Source organism: Globicephala melas, chromosome 5 (genome assembly GCF_963455315.2).
Source record: "Globicephala melas chromosome 5, mGloMel1.2, whole genome shotgun sequence".
In the NCBI taxonomy this organism is placed as follows: Eukaryota; Metazoa; Chordata; class Mammalia; order Artiodactyla; family Delphinidae; genus Globicephala; species Globicephala melas.
The window spans coordinates 64212487-64225049 of NC_083318.1; the positions used below are offsets into that span (position 1 = coordinate 64212487).

The following is a 12563-nucleotide window of genomic DNA, read 5'->3' on the forward strand; positions in this document are numbered from 1 at the left end:
GTGTGGACATGTTTTCATTTCTCTTGGGTATATACCTAGGAATGGAATTTCTGGGTCATGTGATAACTATATGTTTAGATTTTTGAGGAACTTCCAGGCTGTTTTCCATTCATTTGCACCATTTTACATTCCTACTAGCAACATATGAGGGTTCCAGTTTCTTCACATCTTTGCCAATACATGTTGTTGTCCATCTTTTTGATAACAGCCATCCTACAGAGTGTGACAAGGCATTTCATTTTGTTTTTAATTTGCATTTTTGTCTTAAAATGTAGATTTTGGGACTTCCATGGTGGTCCAGTGGTTAAGGCTCCGTGCTTCCACTGCAGGGGGAACGAGTTTGATCCCTGGTTGGGGAGCCCGGGATCCCACATGCTGCATGCTGCGGACAAAAAAATAAAATAAAATAATAGATTTTGTTATTATTCAGGTATGACAAGGTCAACAGATCAGATTGCCATTGAAAAGACAGCTGTTATGCTCAGAGATCCCAAGAGGAGGTGGCACGCCATGCCATGGCAGAGGAAACCACCAAGTTCAGTCAGGAGGGGAGGGGAATGTGGGTAAGAATTTTATTGTGATTTCTGTGGTAACCACAAGTGAGGCTGAGTACGGTTTAGGATTGGCTAGGTTGAATAATTTCCATAAACCATGGGGCAAAGGGACTGCTCCTAGCTATCTGGTACCTGGCCGGGGGGAGTAAGATAGGGAAATAGTAGCCTGCAGTATAAGAGTTTGATAAAGAATGTGATTGAGGATTTGGGCTGTAGATTGGTTGGTTTGTCTATGAAAGGCATGCCTCCAGGCAAGTCGTTTTACTGTCTATAAAAATTGGCTAACCCCGGCAGGGGAGGGGCAGGAGCTTCAGGTCAGCAAGGTCCCAAAATATCAGAGCATCAGAAACGTACAATGCCCCTGATAGTTAATGTTGTTGAACCCTTTCATATGCTCATTGGCCATCTTTGGAGAAGTGTCTGCTCAGATCCTTTGCCCATTTTTAAATTGGGTTGTCTTTTATTATTGAGTTGCAATAGTTCTTTGTACATTCTAGCTACAAGTCCCTTATCAGATATATGATTTGCAAAAATTGTCTCCTGGGACTACCCAGGACTCCTTGCTTCCACTGCAGGGGGCACGGGTTCAATCCCTGGTCTGGGAACTAAGATCCCGCAAGCCTTGCAATGTAGCCAAAAGAAAAAATAAATTAAAATTATAAATAAATAAATAAAGGTGAGGGGTGAGATCTAGAGCACAGGGAATAAGTAGCCTTAGTTAGGAGGAGAAGTTATGCTGCTCCCATGGAACCAGGAAGGGTGGCAGAAAGCATGAGTGGCCATGTAGGTAGGTTTACTGGCCCGCTGGCAGGAAGCTGATGGAGTTCTTCAAAGGAAGGCCATGGCTGCACCCTCAATGCCCATCACAGGGCCTGCTGTAGAGTAAGGACTCAGTAAATGTTTAATGAACTGAACAGGCTTGGGTTTCAGTCATGATTGCATCATGATTATATCACGATTTCTAGATACGATCTTAGGAAAGTTACTTACTCTCCGTGCCTCATTTCCTGTGAAAGTGGGGATAAAAATCCCAGTCATTGAGTCAGAAACAATATATATATATATATATATATATATATATATATATATTCACCAAAATCTGTTTCCTTTTCTTCTTGGACACACAGCTAGATAATGCTTTGCCTCCTCCAGTTATGTTAGGCACATACTGACTGGCACATCATTGGCTCTCAATAGATGTCTAATGAAAGACTATAACTACTGAGATATTCCATTATAAACTTTGTTGTGTCACCAGTTCTTCCTTACCTTGATCCAAGATGACATCTTGTCTGGCCATGGAGGTAGTTAAGTCCAAATGAAAATTTCCTGTGGATGATCTTTTGTAAAGAATATAATTTGTTTTACACAGAACTAACTAATGATAATTAATTTCCCCCTAATTATAATTCATGGAGAAAAGCAGGTGGTATTCTTAATTCCCTGAATAGAACTGGAGGGAAGCAGTAGTTGTGGAAAACTTTTGCCAGAGTATTTCTCCCCCCACAGGCCCCCCCCCCATGTAATTTAAGGGTACACTGTTATTAGAAGTAGTGTGAGGGACGTTTTGATTAGAGAATGGGAAAATTGAACTGCCGCTAACAAAAACTTGCTGACTATGGAGGTGGAGCGCTCTAGGGTTTTAGTACCTTAGATGAAGCTGTCAGTGATTCAGATTTTCAACCTCAACTTTTCTGGTTTAATAACATGGTCAAGTCAGTTACATGAATGCATTAAACAAATTCATGAATTCTCATGCCAACCAATTTCTTGTGCAAATAATATGTAAATCAGGATGCTAATTTATTAATTTACAATGATAAATGTAACCAGAGAGCAGGTTGTATGGCTTATCAGCTGCTTGATACACTCTTTTTTGGTAGGAAGATATGGGAGGCCATATAGTTATAATCAGAAAGTTTTCTGGTAAACTGAAATCTGGAGCAAGAAGAGTTAGATGGGCAATCTTAAAGGCCAGGATTATCGAATTATGGTAAGTGAATGTAACCATTTCAGTAGTAAGGACAGGCTTGCTAAGAGAGGGTTGCTTTTTCTCTACTGATTTTTTTTTTTTTTTTTCGGTACGCGGGCCTCTCACTATTGTGGCCTCACCCGTTGCGGAGCATGGCTCCGGACGCGCAGGCTCAGCGGCCATGGCTCATGGGCCTAGCCGCTCCGCGGCATGTGGGATCTTCCAGACCAGGGCTCGAACCAGTGTCCCCTGCATTAGCAGGCAGATTCTCAACCACTGCGCCACCAGGGAAGCCCAAGAAAATGTTTTAATATATGGTATTAATATATTTTATTTATATCAGTGCAGTCATAAAATATGGCTTTAAATATTTTTTTATGGAAGAAGGGACCCATAAAGGCAGAAGTGCCTATGGCCCCATGCAAGACCCAGTGTGGCCCTGTGCTGCCTGTGGAATAGGGTGGGGAAGTCTACTTAACTGAGTTGTTCAGGTGACAGATCAGTTTGGTTCTCATAAGCTATAGCCTCCAGTTGGTCCTTATCAGTTCAGGAGATACTTGATCCATCATTTACCTTACACTTGCCCTTTATTCTCAATTTAGACAGAGAAGACCAATGCTATTTACTGGGCTCCCTGAAGACCCCCACATAAATCACAGGAATATATATTTACTGGGAATTCCCTGGCAGTCCAGTGGTTAGGACTCCAAGCTCTCAGTGCCAAGGGGGCAGGTTCAGTCCCTGGTTGGGAACTAAGATCCCACAAGCCCCGAGGTGCAGCCAAAAAAACCCAAACAAAACCAAACAGAAAAGGAATATATATTTACTGAATTAAATGGAAGGAGACTGGAGAATTTGTGTACTGAGCAGGGCTACTCTAATCAATGATGGTCAATCTCTGACAAATTACTGTTATTTAACTTCCCTTTTCTATGTTCCATGCAGCTGCAAATTCTTCTGTATTTTGGAATCAGCCAAAAGAAAATGAGGAAACTCCTTGACATCATCCTACAAACCATCCTGATTTGGAACAGGTATTTTTCAGCAGTCCATCAAAGCAAATAATGAGAAATTCCTATGCCCCACCATGAACAAATATCCAATGTAGTACATATTTTGAAACACTCACATCTATATGGGACCTAAAGTAAAATCTGGAACTGTTTTACATGTGACAAAGGCACTTAGGTGATATTACATTCAGAGAGCAAGTTGGAATGACAACATTTTTTCTAGGAATGATAATGTTTTTCTAGGAAAACAATATTTAATTTTTTTCCCTTATCTAGTTTACTTGATTAAAACTCTGGATATCGGGCTTCCCTGGTGGCACAGTGGTTGAGAGTCCACCTGCCGATGCAGGGGACACGGGTTTGTGCCCAGGTCCGGGAAGATCTCACATGCCGCGGAGCAGCTGGGCCCGTGAGCCATGGCCGCTGAGCCTGCGCGTCTGGAGCCTGTGCTCCGCAACGGGAGAGGCCACAACAGTGAGAGGCCCGCGTACCGCAAAAAAAAATAATAATAATAAATAAAAAAATTGTACATACTTAAAGTGTATAACATGATGATTTGATATAGGTATACATTGTGAAATGCTTATCATAATTAACACATCCCATCACTTCTCATAGTTACCTTTTGTGTGTGTGTGTGCACACGAAGAACACTTAAGATGTATTCTCTTAGCAAATTTCAATTCTTAAAAGTTATCTCCTCTCCGTAGATATTCTTAGTACCCTATTCCTTCCTTCGAGATATTTGTTTCCTCACTTTTTTTAAAAAAAAGCAGCACTTTATGCCTGCCTTTTTATAGATAAATAACTGCACAGAGAAAATTACTTTTTCTTCATGATTGAATCCATAATATCTGCAATTAATAACTACCATCTATTGAGCCTTTACTTTTACATGCTTTCATTATTTTAATTAATCATAAGTAGATATAATGAATGCATTAGAGAGATGAGAAATTTGAGTTTTAGAGGGCTTAAAGTAATTTTCCCAAGGCACAAAGCTTGCAGCTCCTGTTGAGTGTGGTAAAGAAATCTTTTATAAAGATAAGCCCACTGATATTACTTACTTTAGATAACAGCAATATAACTCACTATCCAGTTTCTACCAGATTTAAAATTGAAAAACACAGGAGTTCCAGCATATGTTGGTTCTTACTTTCTTTTAGTAATGTTATTGCAAAATGTTATTCTAAGTTTAATTGGGAATGAAAACAAGTATTTATCAGCCACTATGTAAAAGAGGAAAAAAATCCTGAGACAGATTTTCTTTTGATTTGCCATATGCTGTGTCATGGAGTAATGCTCATTCTTTTACTCATCAAGTGTTCAAGGAGTGTTTTGTACAAGGGTCTGAGTTTGGTAATGAGGAATACAAGACTAAATGGGAAACAGAACCTATCTTCAAGGAATTGATGATCTACTAAGGGAGATTATAAATATGTAAATAATTAAATTAAGTGGAATGCTCCAAGTCAAATTAAAAGGATAGAAATGTAAAGGTGGCATAAATTATTTTCGACTGAGAGGAAATCATACTTATGTTCTAAACAAGCATGTTTAGAATTTAGCTGTTAAATAGACCGAAGATGCTTTAGACAAATATCAAAGATTTGTTTATAATAAATTACAAAATTTTATTTATTTACAAAAACCCAAGACATTTTTAAAAATGTAAATTTTATTATTTCCTTAAAGGCCAGTCTTTCATCTAAAGAAATGCCAGGGTTCATCTTATTTAAAGTGTTAAGTGGTAGCATTTTGCCATTCTACAGATTCATCTGGCATTTTAGAGAATTAAATATTGTAACATAACCAACTGGAAGATTATAGAGAACAATGTGAGATCAGGAGTAGCACCCTGGTATTTAAGGTACATCAAGATACTCAATAATTCAGATATTCTTAAATTTCTTCTTTAAAATTAAAAGATACCCCATCTCAAATGAGAATGAGCATGATAAACAATCAGTTTATCCAATGTTTTAACCTAATGCTTATGTCTCATCCTTTAAAAGATGTGTTGTACTTTTCCCATTGGTTTAGAATTTAAACCAATAAGGAAGGAGGAAATCTTTATAAATATTCACAAAGAAGGCTGGCATTGTGGATGTTGAGTAAAGATTGCTTTGTTCTTCATTTGAGTCTGACTTTAGAACTTTATAGTATTGATGTTTTTCTTTTATTGATATAGGAAGCAAACACTATTTTTTCTTTAAATATTCAGCCTGGGTGATGTCTTGCTGGCTTGAAATATATTTTCCAGTGTTAAGAATACTTTATTTCTTTTTGTTCAGACCTAAGATGTGATGAATCCTTAACAATGTTCAAAGGAAAAATCAAGAATTTAAATGCCAGTTTTTATTATCATGCTGATATTATCAGCATGATAATCATTTTATTATCATGTTCATATTTCATATGAATAAAATTAATATTAACTTGCTAGATTTCTTTGAAGTTTATAATTACTAGGATTCTTTCATTACTAAAGCGGCATGTATCACTGTTATTAGTCTCTTTTAATGGATGTGCAGAGGCAGAGATAATGTCAGGGTCTCAGCAAAAGTTATTTATATCTTGAGATTCTGGGTACTTTGTTAAAATCTCTGCTGCTTCAAAATTAATAAAAGCATTGATAGGGGTGTTTGTATTTTAATTTCTTAACAGGGGCTCAAGAGACTTTTAAAAATACAAAAATCATACAAAAGGGAAAAAAAAAACAGACCTTTTTTTCCCCGTGTGGTTGGTTTCATTAGAACATGTACCAAACCCGAGGTCTCTGCTTAAATATTTCGGGTTTCTAAAAAAACCACTAGAATGTTTTCGTGAGTTACTGTTCCAACTAGACCTAAATGAAGATAAAAATTCACTTGCATTTTCCCCAAATTTCCACTCAGTTTATAGCAATTACTAAAACAACACTGACAGTCTGTCTCTTCGATGCAAAGGAATATTTTGTCAGGGAGCTACTTCTTTTCGCTACGAAAAACACTGATGGTGTAACAAAAAGTAATTGCAAAGGGAGGGGAACAGAGGGAGGAAAAAAACAAATAAGCATAATCACCACCCCCAGAAAGCAAGGGTGAAAAATTCGTGTGCCTGAAAACACAACATTTCACGTCAGAACACAGAAGAAGCAAACAAAGGAAGGCAGAGTTTAGGAGGACAAAAAAATGGAGCAGGTTTTGGGGACGATCTAATAAGACAGTGAATGCAAAAGGGCAGAAAACCTCGTTGCTTTTTCTTGGCACCTGAAAACTGAAGCTCTAAGCGGGGCAAAGGTCAGCGTCTGCGGTTCTACGTTGCAAACGTGGTCTCGTTTTTTTGTGCTTCCGCCAGCGTGTTCTGACCGCATGTCGGTGGCGCCGGTTGGGACCAGGCAGCCTCGGTCCCGGCTGCGGCCGCGGCTGCAGCCGACCCCTTTGTCTCCCGACTCCGAGGCGGCCGCGCCGTGTCAGACGCCCGAGCGCGCAGAGGGGCAGCGGGCCGCGCGCCCGGAAACCTCCCGCGGACAGCGCGGCGCGCGCGGAGGCGGGGTTCGCGCGCCCGCCGCCGCCTTGGCCTTACACGCCTCGAGTCAACGGCTCAGTTAGGCTAAGCCGAGGCCGCTTGGCTCGCCCCGCGGTCTCTACCAACTTGCCGCTGGGACCCGCGAGCTGGCGGGCCCGCCCCGGCTTCCATTTCCTTCCCAGCCTCAACCAGCGAGTACGATCTTGTGTTTCTGTTTTGCTTTTGAAGATTGCGAGAGAGTGAAGAGGCTTATACACGGCTGTGTCTAACACGGTTACCGCGCAGCTTGTTTCGGCCGAAATTACGGGCCCCTTATTGCTACGTTCACCAGCTCAAAACGGCTCCCGCCTTCCCCGAAAACCCGACGCATTGAAAAGGGCTTGCTTCTCCGTGTGACCCCACCACAGGGAGAGGGGGAAACACGTCAGGCTTTCGGGCTTTCGGGGGTGGGGGCGGCTCAGATGCAGCAGAACCGGCCAGGCCGGGGCCCGCTCTCAGTGGGGAGCGGGAGAGGCGGGAGCGCCCGCGGGCAGGGGTCGCCGGGGCTGGCCCTGCGGGGCGGGCCGACGCGCCGCAGCGGAGCTCGGGGACGAACCAGAGGTCTTGGTAGGGAGCCGGCGTGGGTGGGGGAGGCGGAGAGCAGCGATTCACCTGGGCGACGTGGCAGCCATTCCCTACTCTCCGAGACCCCTCCCCATTCGGCCGCCCACCCGCCCTCTCGCGGCTGGTTGCTGCGAGGCTGCTCTTCCCCGGCCGGACGGAGAGCGGCAGTGTCTCCCCGCCGGGCGCCCGCCGTGCGTCTCCCCCGCGCGGCCGCCGCTGCTCGCCAGCCCTGCGCCGTGCTGGAGAGCGCAGTGGCGGCGGCGGGAAAGGGCTGCGGAATCGCGGCGCTGCGTCTCACACTCGACGACGCGGCCTCGGCCTCGACGCCCTCCGCCCGTTCCCGGAGCAGGTAAAGGCGGCGGGTGGGAGGCGGGGCGGCGGGGCTGGGCTGAGGGTCCGGTTGGGAAGGAATCCCGGAGTCCCCGAATCCGAGCGGAGGGCCTGAGGTAAGCGGCGGGAGGCGCTGCCACTGAAACCCCAATCCCCGAAGGTGGGGGGCCGGCGCTGGCAGTCCGGCCCGCGGGCCCGGTCGCCCGGACGGAAGGGAAGTGAGGCGTCGGTGAGAGGCGGGCCATGGCGCGCCGCCCGAGGTCGGGCGAAGGCGGAAGCTGCGGTCGCTTTCCTGGCCCCCCAGTCCCTGGCGGCCCTCCAAGCCCTTGACACACCCCTCTCGCCCCCAGTAGCTTCCCTGTCAGTTCCCGCCCGGACTTGACCTCGAGGCCCTCCGAGCGCCTTCGGCTTTTCCCAGGCGGATCCTTCTTGGAACTTCGGGCCACCCTCCCGAGCACGTAGTCCTATTAGAGCTGTTTATTTACTCACTTCCAATCCAAACACAGCCTCTCCGCACGTTCCGAGTTTGGATACTGCGGGGAGGCATTCCCGGTTCCCGTTGTCTGTGCCGCTTGGATCGTCGTCCACACCCCCTCCCCCGCGGCAACTTTGATCCTCGCTGGGTCCCTCCTTGAGCCCTACCGTGATCCGGACCCTCTCCTAGAGGTCCGTGTGGAAATCCGTCTTGGATAGAGTGAGTCACTCGACCTGGGGCAGTTTATTTCTTAAGCTCTTGGTTAAAACGTGGTGTTTTTTGTTGTTTTCTCTCCGAAAGAGAGCTAGAGTAATTTAAAAAGAAAAAAAGTGTAAACGGCCGATTGCGCTCGCTGTTGGCTTTAAAGAATCTTCTTTTCAGCAACAGTCTTTAGAACTAGGATCTGATATTTGTGGCACGGACAGGTTTGTACACATTCTCGCCATGCAGTGGTTGTAATGTCTTCATAGCACAGTTCTGACTTGAAGGTAGGATTGGCTGGTTTTTCTACTCGACATCTTTAAGCCAATCAAGAAGCGGTGCTTGCCTGGAAACTGGATAACTCAGAAAAGGTGGGGATTGGTTGAGCTCAGAGAAAAAAATCCTGGACATGAACCTGGCTTCTCAGAAAAAACTGATTTGCAGCTGCCTCTCTTCCCCCACTTAAAAAATAATGTTACCATTTCATCTCAACAGCAGGCTTTTTATTCTTTTTTTATTATTTGTACTGTTTTTCTATCAAACGCCCAGCTCTCTTTTTAACTCATTTTAGCTTTCATCCTTCAGTTTTCAATGAAAGAATCTTTAAACGCCTTAAGAAATGTAAACATCATGTGTTTGTTTTGATAATAAGCATGGTTTAATTTTCTTACGTTGTCCGTTGTTAAAGGTCAGAAATTAAATCAACAATTTTTTGTTCCTGTGCCAGAGCCTTTATTATTCAAGTGGCTGTGGTAGGATGGGGGGCTGCCGTGATGGAGATGGTGAAAAGAATAGGGAAGAAGTGGCTGCTTTTCTGCATGGATGCTACACTTTAGTTCATGAAAAAAGACTAACGTATAAAACAAACAAAACCCATGACAAATCAGCATTTAGTACTTACGAATGTCAGTTTGTGCACCTGTTGACTTTAGTTGCTTTGAAGGGGAGAGTAAAGAGGACCGATCACTGGACTTCATATAGAAAAAGTGGGCTTAAGTTATTGAATGTTTTTTTTTTATTAAAGTAGGCATAGTATCTGTACACAAGAGAGGCTAAATATATTATCAGTGTAGGTGCATGTTTTTTTAATACTATCTGAGGATTTTCCTTCTCTTAAAATCTCCCTTTTCTTCTTGATTATCTAATGGTTATGCATGTATTTTGATATGCAAATCAGTTAGAAGAGAATTACCATCTTTGCCTTCCTTCTATTCAGCTTTTTATATGCAAACTCACATTCTAAGTCTTGGGAATAATCTTAGTTTGTCAGGTCAAACATTAAATCTTAGCAGATCACATTATTAAGTGCCTTTAGTAGTAGTTTTATTAGGAATTGAAGAAGAGATTGAATTTTTTTATTTTTATATTTATCATGCCAGTCTATGAGTAAGCCAAACGTCATTAGAATTGTATCTGGGGCTTCCCTGGTGGCACAGTGGTTGAGTATCCACCTGCCAATGCAGGGGACATGGGTTTGATCCCTGGTCCGGGAAGATGCCACAGAGCAACTAAGCCAGTGCACCACAACTACTGAGCCTGTGCTCTAGAGCCCATGAGCCACAACTACTGAGCCCGTGCACCACAACTACTGAAGCCCGCACGCCTAGAGCCCGTGCTGCACAACAAGAGAAGCCACCGCAATGAGAAGCCCGCGCACTGCAACGAAGAGTAGCCCCCTCTCGCCACAACTAGAGAAAGCCCGTGTGCAGCAACAAAGACCCAACACAGCCAAAAATAAATAAATAAATAAATAAAATAAATAAATTAGAAAAAAAAGAATTCTATCTGGACTCTTGACTTTTAATAACAATCCTTCCATCTTTTATCGAATTTTTGTAGCCATACCATTTAATTGTATAATGTTACTTTCATAATATGATATAGTATTTAGTAGAATGAATTTTCCCTATGTGTCTTTAAAATTTTTTTTTAATATATCTGCTCTATTTATTAAATTTAAGAATTAGTTTTGGAGACTGACATGAATAATATTTAATTTTTCTGTTCTGAAGCAGGGTATCTTTTAAAAAATTTTTTCTTTTGTGTTTAAATTTGTTTCTTCCGCCTGTAGTGTCTTCACTGTTCTCTGTGTCCTCCTCCCCCTAAACTCTCTGCTAACCTACTTCAAGATTTAGGTGGTACATGTTGTAAAGTCTTCTTTCCTTCCTTCCCCCAGCAGAGATAATCACGTACTCATTGTATTACCTCTGAACCATTACATACTTACTGCTATATTGAGCTACCTCCTCCCTATAGTAACTGAGTTTCACTGAATTTTACTCAATTCTTTTTCTCTAACACTAGTCCCAAAGCTATAGTTGTATAGATATTAAATAAATATTGGCATGAATAAAGGAGATATTTTACTTTAAAAAATATTTTTCCCAGTTACTATCTGTATGCTGTTAATTCTTAAATCTCCAACCCAAAGCTCTTTCCTGATAACCGACTCGTATATCATCTACCTTCATGACATGTTCATTTGTATGCTCCCACAGGTAACGCAGACTGAGCATATCCCAAACTGTAGTTATTATCAACCTTCCCTCTCCCAGCCTCAAACCAAAAATATGAAACAAACTGTGTCTTCTTTTTAGGGGAAGATTAAATGAGATAATGCATGTGTGCTAAGAATTCGGTAAATAGTAGACGCTGCTAATAATAACTTGGCAGAAACATGGGCTATTCCGTTTCCTCTCTTTTTCGCTTCATATTCTGATTGATCACTGAGCCCTGTTGAATTCTTTCTTCTTAATATCCCTTGAACCTGTGCCTTTTCCTCTATTCCCAAGGCTAACATCCAACTCCATGGTTAGCATCATCTCTTACCTGGATTGCCGCAGTAGCCTCCTAAGTGGTTATCCCTTCTTCCAGTCTTGCCTTCCAATCCACTTTTCCCACTGTAGCCAGAGTAATCTAACACATTTAAACCTGTAACTCCCCTGCTAAAAAAAATTTTTTTTTTTTTTTTGGCCACACTGTGCGGCTTGTGGGATCTTAGTTCCCTGACCAGGAATCAAACCTGTGCGCCCCTGCAGTGGAAGTGCAGAGTCCTAACCACTGGACCGCCAGGGAAGTCCCAAAACATTTTTTTTTTGTGACTTTTCATCGCCTTCAGGATAAAATCTGAACTTTTAAAAAAATTTTTATTTATTTATTTTTGGCTGCGTTGGGTCTTCGTTGCTGCGCACAGGCTTTCTCTAGTTGCAGCGAGGGGGCTACTCTTTGTTTCCGTGCATGGGCTTCTCATTGCGGTGGCTTCTCTTGTCGCGGAACATGCGCTCTAGGTGTGCGGGCTTCAGTAGTTGTGGCACGTGGGCTCAGTAGTTGTGGCTCGCGGGCTCTAGAGCACAGGCTCAGTAGTTGTGGCGCACGGGCTTAGTTGCTTCACAGCATGTGGGATCTTCCTGGACCAGGGCTCGAACCCGTGTCCCCTGCATTGGCAGGTGGATTCTTAACCACTGTGCCACCAGGGAAGTCCCTGAACTTCTTAATTTGGCTTTCAGGATCATGATCTGGCATGTTTACTTCTTCATCCTCTGTCACTTTCTCCTTTTGCCCTCAATGTGCTGCTAGTCATAAACAGTTACTTGGATTTCTCCCTCAAGATGCCACATTTGTTAAATCTAGGCCTGAGTACAGAAGCTTTCCTCTGTCTGGAATGTCTTACCTAGCTCCCTGCTTCCTTCCCCTTTGGTTTTGTTAGCTCATACTTATCTTTCAGGTCTCCGTAGAGGTGATGACCTCTCTAGGGAAGCCAGCCCTCTACTTGTTTGCCTAGCATTCTACATTCTCATTGTAATTGCTTATTGTTATCTCACCATATACTGGTTAGGGTGTAACAAAGAAAAAGGTAAATTGACTATGTTAAAAAATGATGTGAAGGACTTCCCTGGTGGTCCAGT

General features: G+C 43.1%; 1 protein-coding gene across 2 annotated transcripts in view; it reads left to right on the forward strand.

The window, feature by feature from the left end:
- The first annotated feature begins 7668 nt into the window (after positions 1-7668).
- The window catches only part of N4BP2 (NEDD4 binding protein 2), an 89506-nt gene continuing 84611 nt past the window's right edge, over positions 7669-12563 (forward strand). For both annotated transcript variants that reach the window (XM_060299250.1, XM_060299251.1), the window contains exon 1: positions 7669-8001. The gene's annotated coding sequence lies outside the window, so the exon portion shown is untranslated. The remainder of the gene's footprint in view (positions 8002-12563) is intronic.